This window comes from Hypanus sabinus, chromosome 2 (genome assembly GCF_030144855.1).
Source record: "Hypanus sabinus isolate sHypSab1 chromosome 2, sHypSab1.hap1, whole genome shotgun sequence".
In the NCBI taxonomy this organism is placed as follows: domain Eukaryota; kingdom Metazoa; phylum Chordata; class Chondrichthyes; order Myliobatiformes; family Dasyatidae; genus Hypanus; species Hypanus sabinus.
The window spans coordinates 71,171,635-71,191,950 of record NC_082707.1 but is presented as its reverse complement, the minus strand read 5'-3'; the positions used below and the strand labels follow the sequence as shown (position 1 = coordinate 71,191,950).

The following is a 20,316-nucleotide window of genomic DNA, read 5'->3' as shown; positions in this document are numbered from 1 at the left end:
CTAAAAGGCTTCCCCTTTATCCTCAAAACTGCAACTCCTCGTTCTGGACTTCCCCAACATCAGAAACAATCTTCCTGCATCTAGCCTATCCAATCCCTTTAGAATTTTATACGTTTCAATAAGATCCCTCTTCAATCTTCTAAATTCCAGTGAGTACAAGCCTAGTTGATCCAGTCTTTCTTCATATGAAAGCCCTGCCATCCCATCAACCTTCTTTGTACTCCCTCTATGGCAAGAATGTCTTTCCTCAGATTAGGGGACCAAAACTGCACACAATACTTTAGGTGCAGTCTCACCAAGGCCTTGTACAACTGCAGTAGAACCTCCCTGCTCCTGCACTCAAATCCTTTTGCTATGAACGCCAACATACCATTTGCCTGTTTCACCGCCTGCTGTACCTGCATACCCACCTTCAATGACTGGTGTACAATGACACCCAGGTCTTGTTGCACCTCCCCTTTTCCTAATCGGCCACCGTTCAGATAATAATCTGTTTTCCTGTTCTTACAACCAAAGTGGATAACCTCACATTTATCCATATTAGATTGCATCTGCCATGAATTTGCCCACTCACCTAACCTATCCAAGTCACCCTGCATCCTCTTAGCATCCTCCTCACAGCTAACACTGCTGCCCAGCTTCATGTCATCTGCAAACTTGGAGAAGCTGCATTTAATTCCCTCGTCTAAATCATTAATATATATTGTAAACAACTGGGGTCCCAGCACTGACCCTTGCCTAATCCCACTAGTCACTGCAGGATTCCGTCAGCTCAGGATACAATGGCTAGAAAATGAATGTAAGAGCAGTCTAAAGTGATTGATACAAACAGCTATGGTTGCCTCTACTGAGAACGAACTCAACCAAGGAGAATTGCTACAGACCCCTTACTACTAACAAGTTATGACTACAGGGTATACGATGCAAAACAAAAAACCACAGACACTGGAAATCTAAAACAAAATAGAAAACGCTGGCAGCATGCAGCAGGTCAAGTAGGATCAGTGGAGATGGAAGTGAGTTGATTGGAGGAGAACTGTTTTGCTCAGCAGTTGATCGGTTATGACTTCCTTTCTTATGGATTAATAACATTGGAACAAGGGAAGCAGAAAACCTTCAGTGCAAACATGGAAAATAAAAATGGTTTACTAAGCTGTGAAGAAGAAATTTCAGTTTTTCACACCTAACAATTTCACTTCAAAAGAATAACAAATGAATTATCAAGGAGATGCAGAAGTCCATTCTGAAACCCAGTGGCAAAACCTTGATGCAATTAAAACAACCCTAAACAGGTGCAAAATGACCACCACTAGCCTCACAAAATGCCTTCCAGTTGGGAAGACTGATTCCTTTCACTCCTTGAATATTTATTCTCATGCTTCATTTACTTTTTTTGCCTGCAGGAAGTTTTATGCTACCTGACATATACCTTGAGTACTGGCATTATTTGCTTTTACACCTTGGGCAACTCAGTTGTCTATCTCTGCAAAAGAGAGCACAAATTCACCCTGAGCAGACAAGTAGTTGAAATCCTGCATCAGAATGTTCTTTCTCCTTCATTATAAACTGCACACTGCAAGCACTAAGACAAACAATGAAAAAAAAGTTATTACTTTGGCAAACTTGACTCTTGGTAACCTTGGCTAAAAAGTTCTGTCATGGCTAAATTTATATCTTGGAGTGAGTATGATATTGCCAGCTGTGTTTGTTTTAGGCAAGGTTATACACAATGTTGTGCTCTGAATCAATTAATAGTTCCCTGTCAGCCTATTGCAGCAGAATAACTTACTCAGCTCATAATGTCTATTTGCATGATCAGCATCACAAGTCAAGCAGCTGCCAATACAATGAAGAACCAAGGAGTACTCTCCACTCATTTAATAATCTCTGAATCTCAACAAGCCAAGATTAATTTTTTTTGTTGGCACCATGTGTCCCTTAAGTGCCATTTGGCATCTTGTAGCAAATTATGCTCCAAAATTTTGCAGCTGTATTACGTTGTGTACAAAATAAGACATGTTAGACCGAATAGGCAATGCAATAGCTATTATGTTCTGACCCTGAACAGTTATCAGATGTATGCACATGGGCATTCATGTCAACTTTAATCACATCATGAATCTATTGCTTTTGTATAGATTTGTAAGTTTCCCAGTAATGCAGAAGTGAGTGATATTAACTGCCTTAATATGGTGAGGTAAACAAAAAGTTGTCTATAAAGCTATTCAAGCAACTATACAAAAGGATGTTTTGCTTTACAGCTAATTTGTAAAATACAAGGAGAAACATTGCTTTAGCCTACAACATTTAAAAAGTGAATCCAATTGCAGTATATTCATGCTCTGATTCTTTTTATTTGAGGCTTACTTGTGAATGAAATACGTCATGTGGAAAATCTTAATCAAAAACAAAAAAATGATACAAGCATTCAAAATGTCAAGTCAGATCAGTGAGGTGAAAAATAGAGATGAACAATATTTCAGGGCAAGTACCCTTCATTGGAATAAGCTTGTCATAAATTCAAGAGAATACTGAGGAAAGAGCTGAGGGAATATCTGTGATACAGTGTGGACTGATGTTGTCAATTGACAGGTACCTTAAAAACCAGCAGCTAGAGTCAGAAAATGAAAAAAGTTGAAACAGAATGGTCCAACACATCTATGCAAAGAGACAAGAGTTGGTTACTTGAAATTGTTAAACTCATAATATACCTTTAAGGCGACAATATGCTCGGACAGAAAGTGAGGTGCTATTGTTCAAGCTTGGGTTTTGTAGGAGGTTGAAGAATGAGAGGAAAGGATGGGAGTGGGATGGAGAATTAAAATGACAGATAATTGAAAGCTCACTGTCATTGCAGACTAAATTGAGATAATCCACAAAACAGCTAACCAATCTACATTTGTTTTCTCCAAAGAGGAGAAGACCACATTATGGGCACCAAGTACAACATACATTTAATACTGCTTTAATACTGTTTTTTTTATTACTGGTTTGTTTTTATCTACCACTTTATTTAATTGCCTAAGAGGAAGTTAAACAGAGTTTCATTATACCTATGTATAATGACAATAAAGATCATTCAATTCAATTCACTAAAAATGTTCCAATAATGGTCAAAGTAAGCACCTCATCCTCTCTCTGGGCATATTGTATCTCTTAATACTGAACTCACAATTTTCAGAGATTAAACCCTTTCCTTCTCTCCAGAAAGGTTTTTTTTTATCCTTGTTTAAATATGATTCCTTTTCCCTGCCTCTAACTGCTGTTTTCAAAATTGTTACCTGGACAACTCTGGTTTGCATTCTGTCACCTATATGCATTCCACTCTCTCTACACCTCCTCCAGCTAATCTAAACAAGTCTGCATGGTTTTGCTGATTACCCAAATGCATAAACAAAACCATTCTCACAGCATGTTTCACATTCAGCAAGCAGATTAGCTTCATCCGTAAAGAGAAATCCTTTTAGAACAACATTTAATTTCAGATTTACATTAAATATTCTTCTTGGGTAAAATGGGCACACAAAACACTTAGCACAGAACCTTCAGAAGTCAGTCAATCTCTAACTGTGTTATCAAGGACATGCATCCTCAATGATCTGAACTAGTTGTAGTGACCCTCAATTGTACCCTCATTAGGATTACTCCAGTCTTCCAGATGGATGGCTGAAATATGTTTGAAAGGGAAGGGCACATGCAGTGGTTTTTATTTAAATACTGTTAAGCAAATCTCACATCAAATAAATGTTATCTCCTTTAAATGAGTGCAGAATGCTTTACAATCCCAATTAAGAGAAACTCTTAACAGCTCTTTCTAATGCAGGTGTGTCTAGGTTGGCCAGTGCACTTTCTGTAACAAGGTCAGCCCCCTCTCCAACAGCCATCGGTACCTTTCCACCTATTCCTTAGTTCCATTTCCCTTCATGATCTTGATAATTTGGAAGTCTTGCTCATACCATAACCACCACAAAATCCCTACATATCAATAGTTAACTCCCACTTGTCAAGAAGGAACTTTCAAAAAATCTTCTCTTATTCCCAGAATGAATGGGGAGCAAGTTCAATTTAATAGGTCTGGTGTGAGTTCATGAATCATCTCAATCTGAACTAGACTGTGTGCTTTGATGCCCTTGTAGCAAATTGGTAGAAAATTTCACCAAATGATTTTCTTTACAATATTGATTATTAACACATTGCAGATTCTACAAGTTAGTGCATATACTGGAAAACTATGTAAATTGTTCACCAGTACAAAGTCAGGTCTCTGCTAATCTATTGCTTTTACGCAGAACCAGATACAAGTATTAGTAGAGCTTAAAGGAATTAACATGATTTTATCACGAAACAGGTGCTTCATGCTGTAAGAAGTACACAACTACCACTGGAAGAGTTAGCAAAATATTCTTCAGAAGATAAAATCTCTAGAAGGACCACAGGTCTTGTAAATCATGTTAACCATATTGATTTGTGATTTCAGACTACCAGCCCCAAAGGCTTCAAGTCACAGCAGGCAAGCTGACCAGGGAAACCAATGACAAGAAACTGCAAAGACTGGATGTACAAGGTAAAGTGCTGGAAACCCAGAACAACAGACGTGGAGATAGCATTAGAATTAATGTGCCAAGTATAATTCATTTGTAGAAAGCCGGAGATATTACAAATAGGACTTGATTTAGAATTTTACTTTTTACATCCATCTCACAACATGAGGGAGTTAAAATCTTTATGTTGCATATCCGTTGCAAGTACAACCAGTAAGGAAGGGAATTTTTATTTATTTACAGAATGTGAGGGTTGCCAGCTAAGCCAGCATTTATTGCCCATCCTTAGTTGCCCTTGAGAAGGTAGTGATGACTGCCTCTTGAACCATTGCAGTGGTTAAAATGTGGGAGGATATTGTCCAAATACTAAGATTGTTTAGGTAACTGTGTTGTGTGAATGTATGTACAGTCAGATCAATGTGTATTGCTAAATCAGATGGTCTGGTGAAAGTAGCTGTCCCAGAGCCTGTTGGTCTTGGTCTTAATGCTGCGGTATTGTTTGCCAGACAGAAGCAGCTGAAACAATTTGTGGTTGGGGTCCTTAATGATCCTCTAGGCCCTTTTTACACATCAGCTGCTCTAAGTGTCCTGAATAGAGGAATGAAATAGACAGCACTAAAGGAGGTATAAGATAAAAGGAAATGGGTGACCAGCAACAAGCACAAATGAAAAGAAACCTGATGCCTTAAAACATTTTTAGTGCAAGTAAAAGATGGCTCAGAAGAGTGACTGTGGAAAGGTTTATGAGAGAGTCAAAGAAACAAAGAGATCAGCCTAGAAATTCGAGTATGCCGTTCTATTTTCACCCACTGCCACGCAATCCTATGTGCAGAGTGGGTATGTTCACAGTCTTCCTGTGCGAAACTGCAGCAAATGTCTGAAGTTTTAAAGGGAGCCCATGAAGTCAGATGACTGAAGCTAATTACTACCTGATCTCATGGGATGTCAGCATCACTGTCAGAATCAAATGCTAGAGGTACCACCTCCTCCTCAACTAAAGAAAAGAGGAAAAAGAGGGAATATTTATTTGCTGGTAGGATGTTGGGAGAGTTTGCTGATGTGTGGTGAGCTGCAAATTTTGCAATATAGAAATGGTTTGAGGAAACAAAACAAAAAAGATATTGCACTTTTTGAAGAAGCGCTGATGTACCAAAACTCCTTTGAGGTGTTACCACACCACAGGAGGTAGCAAAGGTGGCACCTGTTGATAAAAAACAGTGTTTAGAAGTCACAATTAATCTTTATTTGTAAGCATTGTTGCATTATTGCAAGCCAACCTCTGCCTAAGAAGAGGTGATCTCTGCTCTCCTTTATGGGCACTCTCACCATTTGGAGGAGGATAGTTATCCCCATCCCTGGTGATTAACTGAATTCTGAATTCACAGGAGACCTCCCTCCTTCCTCTCCACACCACAACACCCCTCTCTCCAGTGTGGTACCTCTCTCCAACAACTGTCTTTAACTCAATAGAACCACTAAACTTTTCATAATCTGGACCTTGGTGAGTTCTGAAATTTGTGTGAAGTTGTAGAAAGTACACCTTTAACATTCAAGGAAGCAGGGTGGGAGGTTTTAAAGGAGTTAGTGGGATATTTGGACGGTTTGTATGTAACACTGTGTGTGCACGTGTGACTATCTGTAAGTGTATGAATGTGTATGTGCATGTCATATGTGTATAAGAGTGCTTTTATAAGTGAGTAGCTTATACAGATCAATTAGGCAAACCTTGAGATCACTAACTTCTTTTCTACATTGCTGCCTTCTGTAGATTTCCTTATTCCTAGGGGAGACAACTGCCTTCTGGCAGGCACTGATGGGCTTGGCAGATCCGCTTGTCTTCCCCAATGCAAAAGACCTCGTTCTTGACAGGCATTTCACATACAGGACTTAAACATTTCTTTTACTCTTTTTTTCAAGTAGCTTCCACTTCCAGGTTTGCCATAATTAGGCAAAGAAGGAGCGACCAGTTATAGCTGAAAGTACAAGAAGATTGGAGGGAAGAGAGGATTAGAGGAGGGAAGGTTAAAAGGAGGTAGAAACGGGAGGCTGAAGGGCAAGTGAGGTGTGTAAATGGGGTACTAAAGGTCGGAAGGTACAAAATGTTGATTAGAAAGGGACGAAAGACTGAAGGACAGATATTGCTGCAGAAGTTGGAGAAGGCTGGAAGGAAAAGGAGAAAGATGGACAGCTGAACAAAAGCGAAAAAATCCCACAGAGCTGCCTCATGTCAGAACCTGTAATTACTTTGATGACTTAAAATTTAATACAAAAAAATGTCACCAAAGTATCAGCAGAACAAAAATTGATATTTTCTGTAGTTTAATAGGCAGAGGATTTAGTTGCATCCCAGGTACTACAAAGTGTAGAAACCATTGTTGGCCCTCCATGGAAAAAAAACAAAGCCTGTACCAGAATTTTCAGAAGGTGAATCTCATGTATAATTGCTGGACAGGATTACTCGAAACTCACAAATGCATTATGTGAAATAAATAGATTAACACATTCATTAAACCAGCATCTGCATCAAATTTAGCAATGGAGTATGAAAGCAGACAACCAAAATTTCTAATCTTCTGTCGCTAGGGAGACTGTGCTGAAGATAAGTAAAGCAAAGACAAAAATAGAGAGATAGCTTTAATTCAACTGAAAATAAATGGTGTGGTAGCTTGCCAGTGGGTGGCTGCTCTACACCTCATGTTCAGCCAAAAGAGAGAAACAAGGTATTTAAGACACTTACCAGAATAGGGATAGTAACAAATATCAACCTTTTCTGTTGAAACATCAACTTTCCAGTCACAAATTTAACCTAATTCTGCCTAAAAACAAAATATCCTCAATTCAATCTTTTGAGGCAATTTGAAAGATTCCAATGTCTGAAATGTTCCTTGTATACATAAATTGCAGCTCATTAAATATTAAGTTATCTTCTTTTAAAGTTCCAATTAGCACAAAACAGATGATTTAGCATTGGGGCTTTGTGGGGGAGATGAGGAAAGCAGTGTAGATGGTATATTTCATCATTCTGTGGATAAAACAAATTGCTGCAATTTTTTCTTGAAAATTGATAACCTAATACCAACTTTGAATTCACAGAAAATGAATCTCAAAACTTCATCTTCCGACAGTTCAGTTACTGGGTTTATAGAGCAAGACCAAAAGTGCTAATGTAACATCAGGAAAATGTTAAAAGCTTAAAATGCATTAAAATTAATGTGATGCAGTTTTTGTTGATCAGTTGATTATAAAAGCACACAAGATCTTTTCATTTGCCAAAGCATATCATACAAGAGCTGAGAGAATGTGCTAGATTTGTGCGAAATTCTAGACTATGTTTAAGAATAAATTAAAGTTCTGGTCACAGGATTGCAGAAAATGATGGCAATTGAGATATATACTGAGGATTTACAAAGATGCTGCCAAGTTTAGATACCTGTAAAGACTGGATAGGTTGGGGTTGTCTTCTTCGGAAGACAAGAAATATGGAGAGATTACACTGGGTATACAAGATTATGAAAAGCCTATACAGACTTTGTGGGAAAAATTCTGCACTCTCAATAGTCAAGGAACATTTATTTAAGTTAATTTCTTGAAAGGATTGAAAGGAAATGAGCAGAATATATTTACCCAATGGGGTGGTGGGAGTCAGGAACGCATTGTCAAAATGGGTGATTGAAGCTGGAAAGATTATAGTAATAGTATTAGTTTATTATTGTAACGTGTGCCAAGATGCAATAAGAAGTGTTTTATTGGACATCCATACAGATGTTTGTTGAGTCAGCGTGAAGGGAAACCAGTATTAGAATGCTGAATATAGTATTATAGCTACAGACAGCCTGCGGTTCAGGTAAACAGTAAAATGCCAAGGTAATGATGAGGTAGACTGTGAGGGCAAAGACACACCTTCAACATCCAAGAAGTCCATTCAAGAGCCTTAAGACAGCGAGATACAGCACTTAAAAAAATACTTGAATCCACATTTCATCTGTTCGAGTCCAAGTCTTGGGATGTGAAATGAGAGTGCACTGCTTTAACTGGTGGTGGCATACAGACTAAATGGTTTTATTCATGACTGTATGACTCTACGATTATTTTAAATTTACCTGCTGGGATGTGGGCATTTACCTGCATTCACATTACCCATGGCATTGGTACTTGGATGCTATCTGGTCCCAAAGCCTTCAACAAAAGTGGGAACGTGAATATCGGTAATGATAATGTGTCATTAGACCATGCCCATTTGCACCAAGACAGGTGGCACACAACAAAACAACAGGATGCCTGCTCCACTTTTAGCAATAACCACATGGCTTTGTGAATCACTATAACTTCCTAAGCAGCAAGCATTGGTTCAAGGTGCCCAAAGCTGATCATCTCTAAAAGGGTGGTGTGTTTCACAGACGGCATTGGCGGTGATCGTCACTGCATAGGTCCTCAGACCTTGCTGAAAATGGGGAAAGAGTGACTACTAGGTTTTTATTGGAGCCAAGAGGTCCTCTATCAATAAGAAGTAAAAAGCTTCCCAGATTTTGGATCAGGGGCAGAAAGTGTTGGTGGAAGATATAGATGCTAAGCATCCTATTGCCAGTGATTGGGTGTTCCAGAAAAAAAAAATTGTTAAGGTCTAATTTGGTGACACTGTCATTAACACAACATTGTATACTTATTACCATATCCCAAATCAACACATTCTGTGACACAACACAAAAATTAAAATCAATCAATACACGTCAAAGTCAAATAATCTACTGTCCAACTATTCAAAAATCTTGATGGCTCAGCGTCTGGCTTACCAGGCGATATTTCTTATGCCCCTTCCCAATGATCAGGTTCAACAGAAAGTTAATACTTTATAACATCTACCATAAATGTATGTGTGTGGCAGTGGCACAACTGGTAGAGCTACTGCCTCACATCACCACTGGTCTAGATTCAGTCCTTAACTCCAATGTCAAGTTCACATGTATTCCATGACTGAGTGGTGTTCTTGAGTACTTCAATTTCCTCCAGCAAACCAGAAGTGTGTCACTGCAAGTTGCCTCTAATGTCTCGATCAAGGGTTCCCAACCTGGGGTCCACAGACCCCTCAGTTAATGGTAAGGCTCCATGGCATTAACATTTTTGAGAACTCCCGATCCAGATGAATGGTAAAATCTGGTGATTTGGTGTGTACATGGGGAGAATAAAGCAGGTTAGCATGGGACTAAAGTAAAAATACCTGGTGGATGTGAACCTGTTTCTGTGCTCTCTCTCTATAACTGTAAAGGTGGATAGGTAACATCCAATAGTCCAGAAAGTCTGCCAGGCTAACACCAAAGTGGATTATTAATGCTTTTACTATAACTGGTGTTATATATTGCCATTGATAATTCCTGTAAGAATGTGATTCAGTAGCAAGAGTTAATAAGAGCAGAATGATACAGTTTAAATGGCTGTATTCCAATATTTGGTATTACCGTCTGGCAAATTGGTTTCACATTAGTTACTTTTTGCAATCTAACTTTCAACACTACTGTCACATTTTCAAGTTGACCAATTTCTATATCTTGTACATAGCTTGAAGTTGGTGGGGTGGGAGAGGATTCTTCATTAGTTCACTCACCATGAAGACTAGCTACATTTTCTTTTAAATATTAATACAAGTAAATGGATTAATAAATAGATTACCAGATATCAATGCCAAATAATTTGTAGTCCAATGGAGCAAAGAAATATTCACTTAATAATATAACTACAGCATTACAGAGTCACAAATTTGCTGTCTACTGCTTAATGAGAAATACTTAGTTACTGATTACAGAAATTGAGAAGTTGTGGCAAAATGGGATGCTTTTATTTTGCTTTAAATGCATTAAGCTTGGGCCTGTTTTATCTGGACAGTCTAACAAATCATGCAAATACAAATCATGCAATTAAATTTGTCTAACAGCAATAGTATTATTTTTGTGGCCATCCATATTCTGTGATAAATTAACAGATACTACTATGCAGTGAGCAATTCAAAATATTCTATCAATGCTGAATTATTAACACCCATTTCAGAGAAATGCCTGTGCTATGTTGCTGAAAAACTGAATGCCAACCTTGGTGGAGTTGTCTTTTAAGATCCTGTTTCTGACTTATTTATTTATTTAGCAATATGGTATGGAATATGCCCTTCTGATCCTTCGATCCGTGTCAGCCCAGCAAACCCTCAACCCTGATTTACCCTAACCTAATCATGGGACAATTTACAATGACCAATTAATCAACCTGATACGTCTTTGGACTGTGAGAGGAAACCAGACCACCTAGAGGAAAAACACACATTCCATGGGGAGTACATACAGAGACTCCTTATAAAATGGTGCTGGAATTAAACTCCAAACTCTGTGATACCCAAGGCTGTAATTGTGTCAGGCTAACTGCCACAATACTGTGGTGCCCAATATGATTTAATATTATTACAGTACATGAAAATTTTACATCATTGCACTTACTATTATTTATTAAATGTCTTAAAATTGTATCCCCAGTTACTTCCATGATTTTGGTTAAATTCTAGCAGAAGCAACACAACATTTCTTTGTTCTTGAGCATAACAGAGAATAGGCATTCTTAGTATTTTCTCCCACCTTCAGTGTTGACCTACAGTGATCCCTTGTCACTGCCTCTAAGTAAAACTGCTTACTTATAAGAGAGCAAGTTGAAAGTCATAATATTTGGATTTTAAAAAACCATACATACTCAGATCAGATGACGAGGATTAAATAGATATCCTGTAGATCTATAATTTCAATTTGCAAGTCTTAGTGAAAGACATGTTTTAAAACAAATCCATAATATGTTTATTTTTAACCTGCAGATTTATGTACAGTAGCAAATATGTGCACACAGACAAACAGATAAACGTACACAGCTTAGACTGGGGTAGATCATATCTGATCAAAAACAATATTAACTCTTAAGTTCAAGGTCATTCTAGATTTTAATCAACTGATGTATGCAACTATGACAACTGCCAATGATATTAAGTATTAAGTTGATTTTAATAGATCTTCCATGATTAAAGCAAATATATGACCTAGCTCTTATGAAAATGACAATAGACAAACATGACTCCCAGTGCAGTTGATATAATGAACACAATGCAAGATAATTCCAAATTTCAGTACTCCTTCACTGGCAGATATGTTGTTGTACAGTGAATTTTTTTTTTTGGTAAACTCACCCAAACATAATGATAAAAATACAGTACTTGCACATCATTTCTGAATACAATACAGTGATTCATCTATCAGGTGTAAATTCAATGAAGAGAAGATATGTTTATTAATCCATGTGGTAATAGATCAGACACAAAGTCAATTGTGTGGAGGTCTGAAAAAATTACACAAAAGAAAAACAGATTATTTCATCATACGTTAAAGCTTAATTCTTCATCTTCTGAACAACCTCGTTGTACTTTGTCTAACTGCACTGAACTTTCTCTGTAGTTGTAAAACTGTCTTCTGTATTACTTCCTTCTTTTTTGCTATCTCAATGTACTTTTGTATGGCATGATCTGCCTAAACAGCACAAACATTTTTGTATTATATCTTGGTGCACGTATCCTGTGGTAGCGTGCCTTATGCTGATCATCGAAATTCACTTCTGTTGTGATTGGTTAGTTTAGAAACTGCAGCTGCTGTTCCCATTGGAAAGCTGCCTGGTGACCAGTTTCAAATATCCTGGGTATATAAAATAGCACATGGAAGGGACTTGCTCTCTTCTTCCTTTGTTTAAGGCAAGGATGCATGTGACAATTGGAAGGTATGCTCTGCATGCACTTTTAACTAAGTATGTTTGTTGAATGTAGGTATGTTTATTGAATATTCAGCTTTGTAGTGTCAGTAACTTGAGGAACATGAATTTTTGGTCGAACGCTACTGTTCGTAAATAAATTACTAATATTCAATTCAAAGTCAGTGCATTTACTGTCTCACTTCCTGGACCTGAAAACCTGATTGAATAATACAACATGACAATCATAAATGTTAATGAGGTTATCCACTTCGGTAGGAGAAATTGCTTAGCAGAATTTTATTTAAATGCTGGCATTCAGAGAACTTTGAATGGCCTCATAAGAAAACCAGAAAGTGATTATGCAAGTACAAGAAACAATTAAAAAGGAAATGGAATGTCAGCTTTATTGCAAAGATGACACAAAAAAGTGGGAAAGAAATGCAACTATAACGGCAAGACTGCACCTGCAGCACTGGCACAGTCTTAGGTTCTTCACTTAAATGAATTTACAGTTGCCTTGGAAACAACAAAGAGATAGTTGACCAGATTTACTCCTGGGATAAAATAGTTTCCATTTGAGGAAAATTTGAGTCAATTGGGCCTTACTTTCTAGAGTTCAAATGGATGAGAAATTATTGTACTGACAGACATAAAATTGTGAGGGGGCTTAACAGATATGATCCTCTCAGAATGTTTCCCTAGAGGGCATTTTCACACTAAGAGACTGAGATGAAGTGGACTTCTTTCTCTTCAAAAGTTGAGAATCACTGAAATTTTCTATTCCGGGAAAGTGTGAGGACTGAATCATTACATTCAAAGCCACGACTGATAGATTTTTTGGACAACAGGGAATTGAGTGCTATGGTAATCATACAAAATAACTTTGAAACCAATAACCAGACCAGCCATAGTATTAAATAGTGAAGCAACCTCAAGTTGTAGTGTGGTCTACGGCCTCTAATTCTTACCATCTAAAGTTTCAATACAACAGATTATATCATAATGCAAGCAATTTAAGAGTGCAGGTGTCTAATTAATTAACAAACTATTAAACATTTTTATGCATCTTTTCATGAAGTTCAGGAGCAAGTTTTAAAGTGGCGCAAAAGCAAAACTCTTTATTTGAAATGGACGGTCATGGCCTAAATCATTAACCTCTCAAAATGAAGAGATCTATTTCAATCTGAAGCAAGGCTATTTTATTCTACTTCACTCAAAGCCTTGTGAATTTTTAAAACTCTCTACTTGTGAGCTGAGAATACTCACTTGTTTCAAACATTCAAGGCTGAAATCAGCAGATTCTTGGTCATTAAAAGAATGCAGATGGTGGGGAAAAGTGGACATCACCCTCAATCTTTATCAACGGCAGAACATACTGGAAAGACTTACTGTTCTTAAATTATTTATTTGCAAAGTACCACCCTTTTAAACCATCTCCTTCAAATGAACAGAAAGAACTCCTTTCCATCACGTCAAACAGGCCAGTGTTAAAACATACTTATCTCAGTGGATATCCATTAATGGTAATAACAGGAACATTATTCACAGTGTCATTAACATAGTCCTTTAGCTAACAACATTTTTCTTTGCTGCCTAGACTGTAGAAATATTATTAAAAATTATCCTGAAAGTTCATTAATTTACTCCTTGTAGTTGTGAAGATTGGGCAATCTTTGCAATTAAGTATGATGGGTAACAGGTAATTCTCATAACTCAAATTTTCCTTCGTACATTAATTGCCATTCACGCAACTCTTTTCAAAATGCAGGTAGTTTGCTTAATTAGTAATTTTTATCAGGAAGTAGACAAGATTAGCCAAAAATATCTTAGAGGAGCATTGTCGAACCATCAAAATATCTTATCAGGATGAAGATGGTTTGTTTCTGGAATGAAACAGGATAATTATTGGATGAGCTAATAATCTGTCCAGAGGAGAGGAGTTTGGAAACCTGCATCAAATGACTTCAATACATACCTGTAGCATCTTTGTGAATGAATCAATCTTCTTACTCTACTATACTGTGCTCTATGAAGACAGATTTTTGGAAGACTGTATGAAAAAGTCAACGGTACTTGATCTGTACCACATGCTGTGCATGTTGTTAATACAGCCCACACTATATAGAAAAAGGTTTCATTCTTTAACATTCTTTATTTTGAGTATCATAAAATTAAACATTTTTGGATACTTAAACATCATCAATAGTTTACACAGGATCACCTGGAGTACAGAAACATGGTTTCTGATGGTGTTCATGTTGGGTATCTACAATATTTCCTCTCACCATTGCTTACCCAAATTTATCGAACATACTTCTTTCTCCTTCTCTCTCGTGGATATATTTACCTTCCATAAATCCATGCTTTTTATCTCAACCACTCTTTGAGAAATGATTCCAGATTTTAACTGTTGTCTAGATAAAGAAGTCTCATGTGAATTTGCAAAGGTTTTATTTGGGACTCAATTATACTATGGATACTACTTTTAGTCTCCCCAGGAAAAAGTAGCACCATCTCTTCACTTAAAATTTAAATTAAGTTAATACATCTAAAATATATTTCAGTGAATGAAGCAACCCATGCCCTCATACACAATAAAGAGTATTTGGGCATTAATTAATAAAAGGAAAGAATATTTGAACCACAAAAGTGATTAGCAATGCCGATTTCTAGCCAGGCAAGTTTTTTCAGCTACCCTATGTATTTAATGAGTTTATCAAGCATCATCAAGTATTCCACTATCAACCATTAGGGATTCATCATTAACCAGAAGCTCAGTTAAACCAATCATATAAATATGATTTTTCCTAACCTCTAATGCTAAGTAGTATAGATACCATATAGGTCACCTGTCTTCATTACTTGGTGCATTAATATAAGGCCAGGAGAGATATACTCCACTTTATAAAGCGCTGGTCAGTCAGTGTACAGTTCTATCATGCCTAGGGCAGTCTATAGCGGTGTAGATTACCTTTAGGTGTGGTTTAACAAAGGGTTGATAATACTGAACATGCTCTCTGCTTTTCTTCCTTCGAGTGATTTTTGAACCCATATTTCATGCATCCTCTGTTTCTTTTATATTAATTCTCCAAACATTATGCAGCTTCCTCATGCAACTGAAAGTGTGTTTCTGAGTGTTCATCTTTAAATGCTGACCTTTATCGTGACAATTAAATATCATACATATCAAACAGCAGTTACCAAAACAATTGAAATCATCTTTATTTCTAAAATAAATTGCAATCAATTTCCATCCACTGAAAATTGTATTTACCTTAATGTGGCTTAATAATCTTGTATTGTGGAACAACACTTAATATGCCTACCATCAGCATAGTATTTCATTTTGCTAAACTTTAACTATGGATCTCAGCAAACAAAGGCATGAAACTTGCGATAATTACTCCCTCCACTGATGGATGATTTTCCCTACACCTATGTTATAACCTCAAACATATTTGGTAGCAATTTCAATGTGGTAAATGTCTCATGAGATACAAATTAAATTTGTGAATATAGTCAGCTTTTTGAATAACATATGGCCCTTTTAATTAGATTTCAAGCTTGTAATTATTCATGGGCAGATGAAATGGAGGGAATTTGATAACCATGAGGGCTTATTATTTCCAAGCATGCATGCCAATTGGGGCTTATTATCCCCAAACACATATTTGCAAATACTCACAGAAATCCAAATGTCCCTAAGCATTATCATGCAACCATAGCAAATGACATTGCAGAGAAGAATGCAACATATTCACATTTCCTCTGCAAGCTCTTCAGTATATTTATCAAGTTATTGTGCTTGCTTGCCCTTTCTCAAGTTTCTTTCCAGTATCTGTCCAGTTGTCCTCTAAAGGCATCTTTTAAATTTGTTTTGTTCAAATTTCCAGATGAAGGATACCAAGTACACTATAAATATTTCTTCATTGTGTCTTCACATTTCTCCTTTTCTTTTTACTATATCAAACCTGTTCATGATCTAAAACACTTGCCTGCTTTAAAGAGAAAAACATCAATCTCCTCATGTAGTTTCTTATACCTTTGAAGTTCCCTTCCATACATGCCTGTTCAGTCCAGCAGTCCATGTCTTTTTGATGCCAATTACCATCCCCTCCTCTTACTGCATTTATAAAATTAATGCTATCCACAAACTTCAAAATACCCATCCAGGCTGCTAATTCATATTAACCAAGATGGCTTTTTTCTTTTGATAAGTATGTTTACCTAGAAGTATGTTTATTTTTTATTAGCATTGGATGACAGAAATCAGTTTATCCCAGAAATAAAAGGAACCACAAATATTTCTGGTCATTTCTTAACTTATTCCATGGTTGTTTTTGGTAAAATTCATATTTGTACACTTAATAATAATCAGCACTGTCAACACGACCACTCTAATGTAAGCCTTTCAAGCTTCTCCTGCCACAAGGTGCTAAACAACCCACTCCTGGTTGTTCAGGCATTGAATCCTTGATCTTACTACCTACCCCAAATCGCAGCCTAAGGCTGAACACACTGACAAAAACCACAATTTTCACATAACCCACCAGCCACCAGCTTGATCACCTTCATTCTCTTACCGCCTCCCCACCCCCGGCTCCATCCTCATTCACAGAATACCATCTCTTGTCTTTTTCCTTGGGCCTCTACTGAAGGCCTCCGGTCGCCTCTCTCTTTCCCCTTCTGCCCACTGCCTTCCCAATACCCTGAAAATCAAATCGGATTGCAGAAGGCACATTATCAGCTACAAAAGTGTATCGCTTCTTTTCAGTAACACCAGAGGCCTTCCTCTTGGCTCTTGGTCCGCCAGTGTTACTAGTCCTCTAGTGAATGACCCCTGATTCAAATGCAGTTACTGGCACATTTGAAGGCCAAATTTCTATTTAATTTAATTCAGGAACTTTTAAAGTATTTGTCATATATCTGGTTAGTGGCAATGGAATACCTGTAAATAAACTGAACAGATGCTCTACCAAATGATCACAAACTCAACAGATACTGACCCTTATATATGGCTCTGTCTCCTTGCTTGCCATCCAGATGGTTAGAAAAAACAAAATGTAATGATTGAATGAGATTCTAAATTAGTAAAACTCACTTACACCAGCTGTAATTTAATAATAACACAGACTAGTCACATCAATTGTCAACAGCAAACATCAGGGGGTCATATTTGACATCTGTTTGAAATTAAGAGGTATGGAATCCAGCTGATTAATTACCTACTTCAAAAGAAGCACAATGTATTAATTGTATTGAGTGCTGAATGATGCAGTTTTAAATATTGGCAAAGTCAAGTCGTTGACACTATAAAGTGTGTGTGTGTGAGAGACAGAGAGAGAGAGAGAGAGAGAGAGAGAGAGAGAGCGAGCATGCATGCATGCATGCATGTGTGTACATTGTTCACCCTGTGAGCATCACACGAGCAGTGTTTTATTGCACTCTGGTGTATATACAATAATCTAATCTGAATCAGAATCTGTTTTACACCTCAGGTCTCCACCCAAAACATCGATTGTTTATTCCTCATCTTGGATGCTTTTTGAGCTGCTGAGGCCCTCCAGAATGTTTTGTGTGTTACACCTAAGTGAATTGTTTTAAATGCTTGCATTGAGAGATGCATTCTGAGTATCCATTTAAAAATAAAGCTACTCAACATTCTCTAGTGCAACAATTAGTAGCCACCTCATTAAGTATGGGAAGTACCTAATAAAGTGGCCACTGAGTGTATGTTCATAGTCTTATGCTGCTGTAACGCATCCACTTCAAGGTTCGACATGTTGTGCATTCAGAGGTGCTTCTCTGCACACCACTGTTGTATCGTGTAGTTATTTGACTTACTCTTGCCTTGGTATCAGCTTGAACTAGTTTGGCTATTCTCCAGTGACCTTCTTCAGCAACAAGGCATTTTCACCCATAGGACTGCTGCTCACTGAATTTTTATTTTGTTTTTCGCACCATTCTTTGTAAACTCTAGAGACCATTAGGCATGAAAATCTCAGGAGGTCAGCAGTTTTTGAGATACTCAAGCCATCCCGTCTGGCACCAACAATCATTTCACAGTCAAAGTCACTTTGATCATATTTCTTCCCCATTCTGATGTTTGGTCTGAAAAACAACAGAATCTCTTGAGTATTTATGTACTGATTTGCTGATTAAAAATTTGAAGACATATCATTATACCTAATAAAGTGCCTCTGAGTGTAGTCCGTTAACCATGAATTTTCTTCTTCATTTCAACTTGCTATTGGTTCTAATACTGATTATTTGCCCATCTTCAGAGTTCACCTTATCACCAGTGGCACCTTGAACAGTTTTATATTTCAAGGATTTACACATGACCATCACCAGACTAAGTGACACTGTGCAACAACAGTAAATATTAGGATGGATAACCTCAGTTTATTCAAAGTAGTAGGCTTTAAGGACCAACTGAATAGAGAAAACTAAGATAGGGAGAGTGACTATGGGATGAATTTTCAGATGTCTCTGTCTAAACAACTAAAGGCAAAACTCAGAGACAGAGTGAAGGACACTTGGTATGTTCAGACTATCATAATGTTCTTGGAAGACTCCAAAAGTTTACTGTGAAAGGAAGCGATGGACTGACTTAAAAATAAAAGTATGCATGTAAAAATTGAGGCATTGCTGGAACAAATGTAGATTCGAAATCACAACGTAATAGGTCGAATGAGACCTTGGGGACATTGAAAATGCTCAAATGTATAAAATGGTATTAAAATATTCTGTATAATATTAAAATGTGTTTTGAATGCTGGAAAACAATCATGACACCAACTGCCTTTCAATGGAAAAACTGGTACCAATTCACCTGTCAGATCTGGTCAGGTTAAATATGTCCCTGATTTTAAGTGGCATACCGAACCATTTGTTCCAAACACAATGGAACAATGCAGAAAAGAGAGAAAGAATGAGAAGTGGTTATACAAGTATGAAGGTCTCCAAAAGCAATTTAAATTTCTGGAGTGGTTTCTGCAGTAAGGCATTTGTAATTTTTTTTTAATCTGTTTTTCTTTCAAATGTTTTCCAATAATTGTCCATCTCAGAATTGTAACCAAAACATTAAATTCTGACTTTAAAGTAAATAATTTTTCCATGCAAGTAATTCTCTCTGCCTTTTTTCAATGAACACAAAAGACATGAACTCAAATTGCCACACTTATTCTTAGAGAGCAAGACAATTCTGGAGGTGGGTCTCTGCTCATTATTTAAGACACTGCAGGGCTGATAGGGTGCTATTAAGCAAAAAGATTTTAAACACATTTACAGTATTATCAAATCATGCTTAATAGCTCGCTGACTCAGAAAAACTTGTTCCTTACTTGCTTAAACTAAAATAGTTCTTAGTAACAACAATGGCAAAATACTGTATCTCATGTTTCAAATAGAATGTTAAAAAACTTTGAAATTAATAGGGTTAAGATTTCAATCAAAATCAGAAATAAAAAAAGAAAGCATTGCAAATACCTAAATGATCAGACAACATTTGGGAAGACAGAAACACAGTTAACAGATGAGGAAACAACCTTTAAGCTGTTCTGATGAATTTACCAACCTGAAACATTAACTCCTAATCTGCTGAGTATTTCCTGCATTGACTGTTTCATTTCTGAAACATGATATAATTTTTTCAATGCGCAAAATGTTAACATTGATGATAAATATGAGCATAAACTCAGTACAGGTACACCTATACACCAGTGAAAATACCTAATCAGCTAATCATATGGCAGGAACTCAATGCATAAAACCATGCAGACGTGGTCCAGAGGTTCAGTTGTTACTCAGACCAAACATTAGAACGGGGGAGAAATGTGATCTAAGTAACTTTGACAGTGGAATGTTTTTTGTTGCCACAGAGGGTGGTTTGAGTAACTCAGAAACTACTGATCTCTGGGAAATTTCATGCATCACAGTCTCTCGAGTTTAGAGAGTATGGTGTGAAAAACAATAAAAAAAACATCCAGTCAGCAGCAGCTCTGTGAGTGAG

At 37.1% G+C, this 20,316-nt stretch overlaps 1 protein-coding gene across 1 annotated transcript in view; it reads right to left on the bottom strand.

Moving 5' to 3' along the window:
- The window catches only part of clstn2a (calsyntenin 2a), a 537,584-nt gene that overhangs the window by 502,744 nt on the left and 14,524 nt on the right, over window positions 1-20,316 (bottom strand). The window lies entirely within an intron of this gene.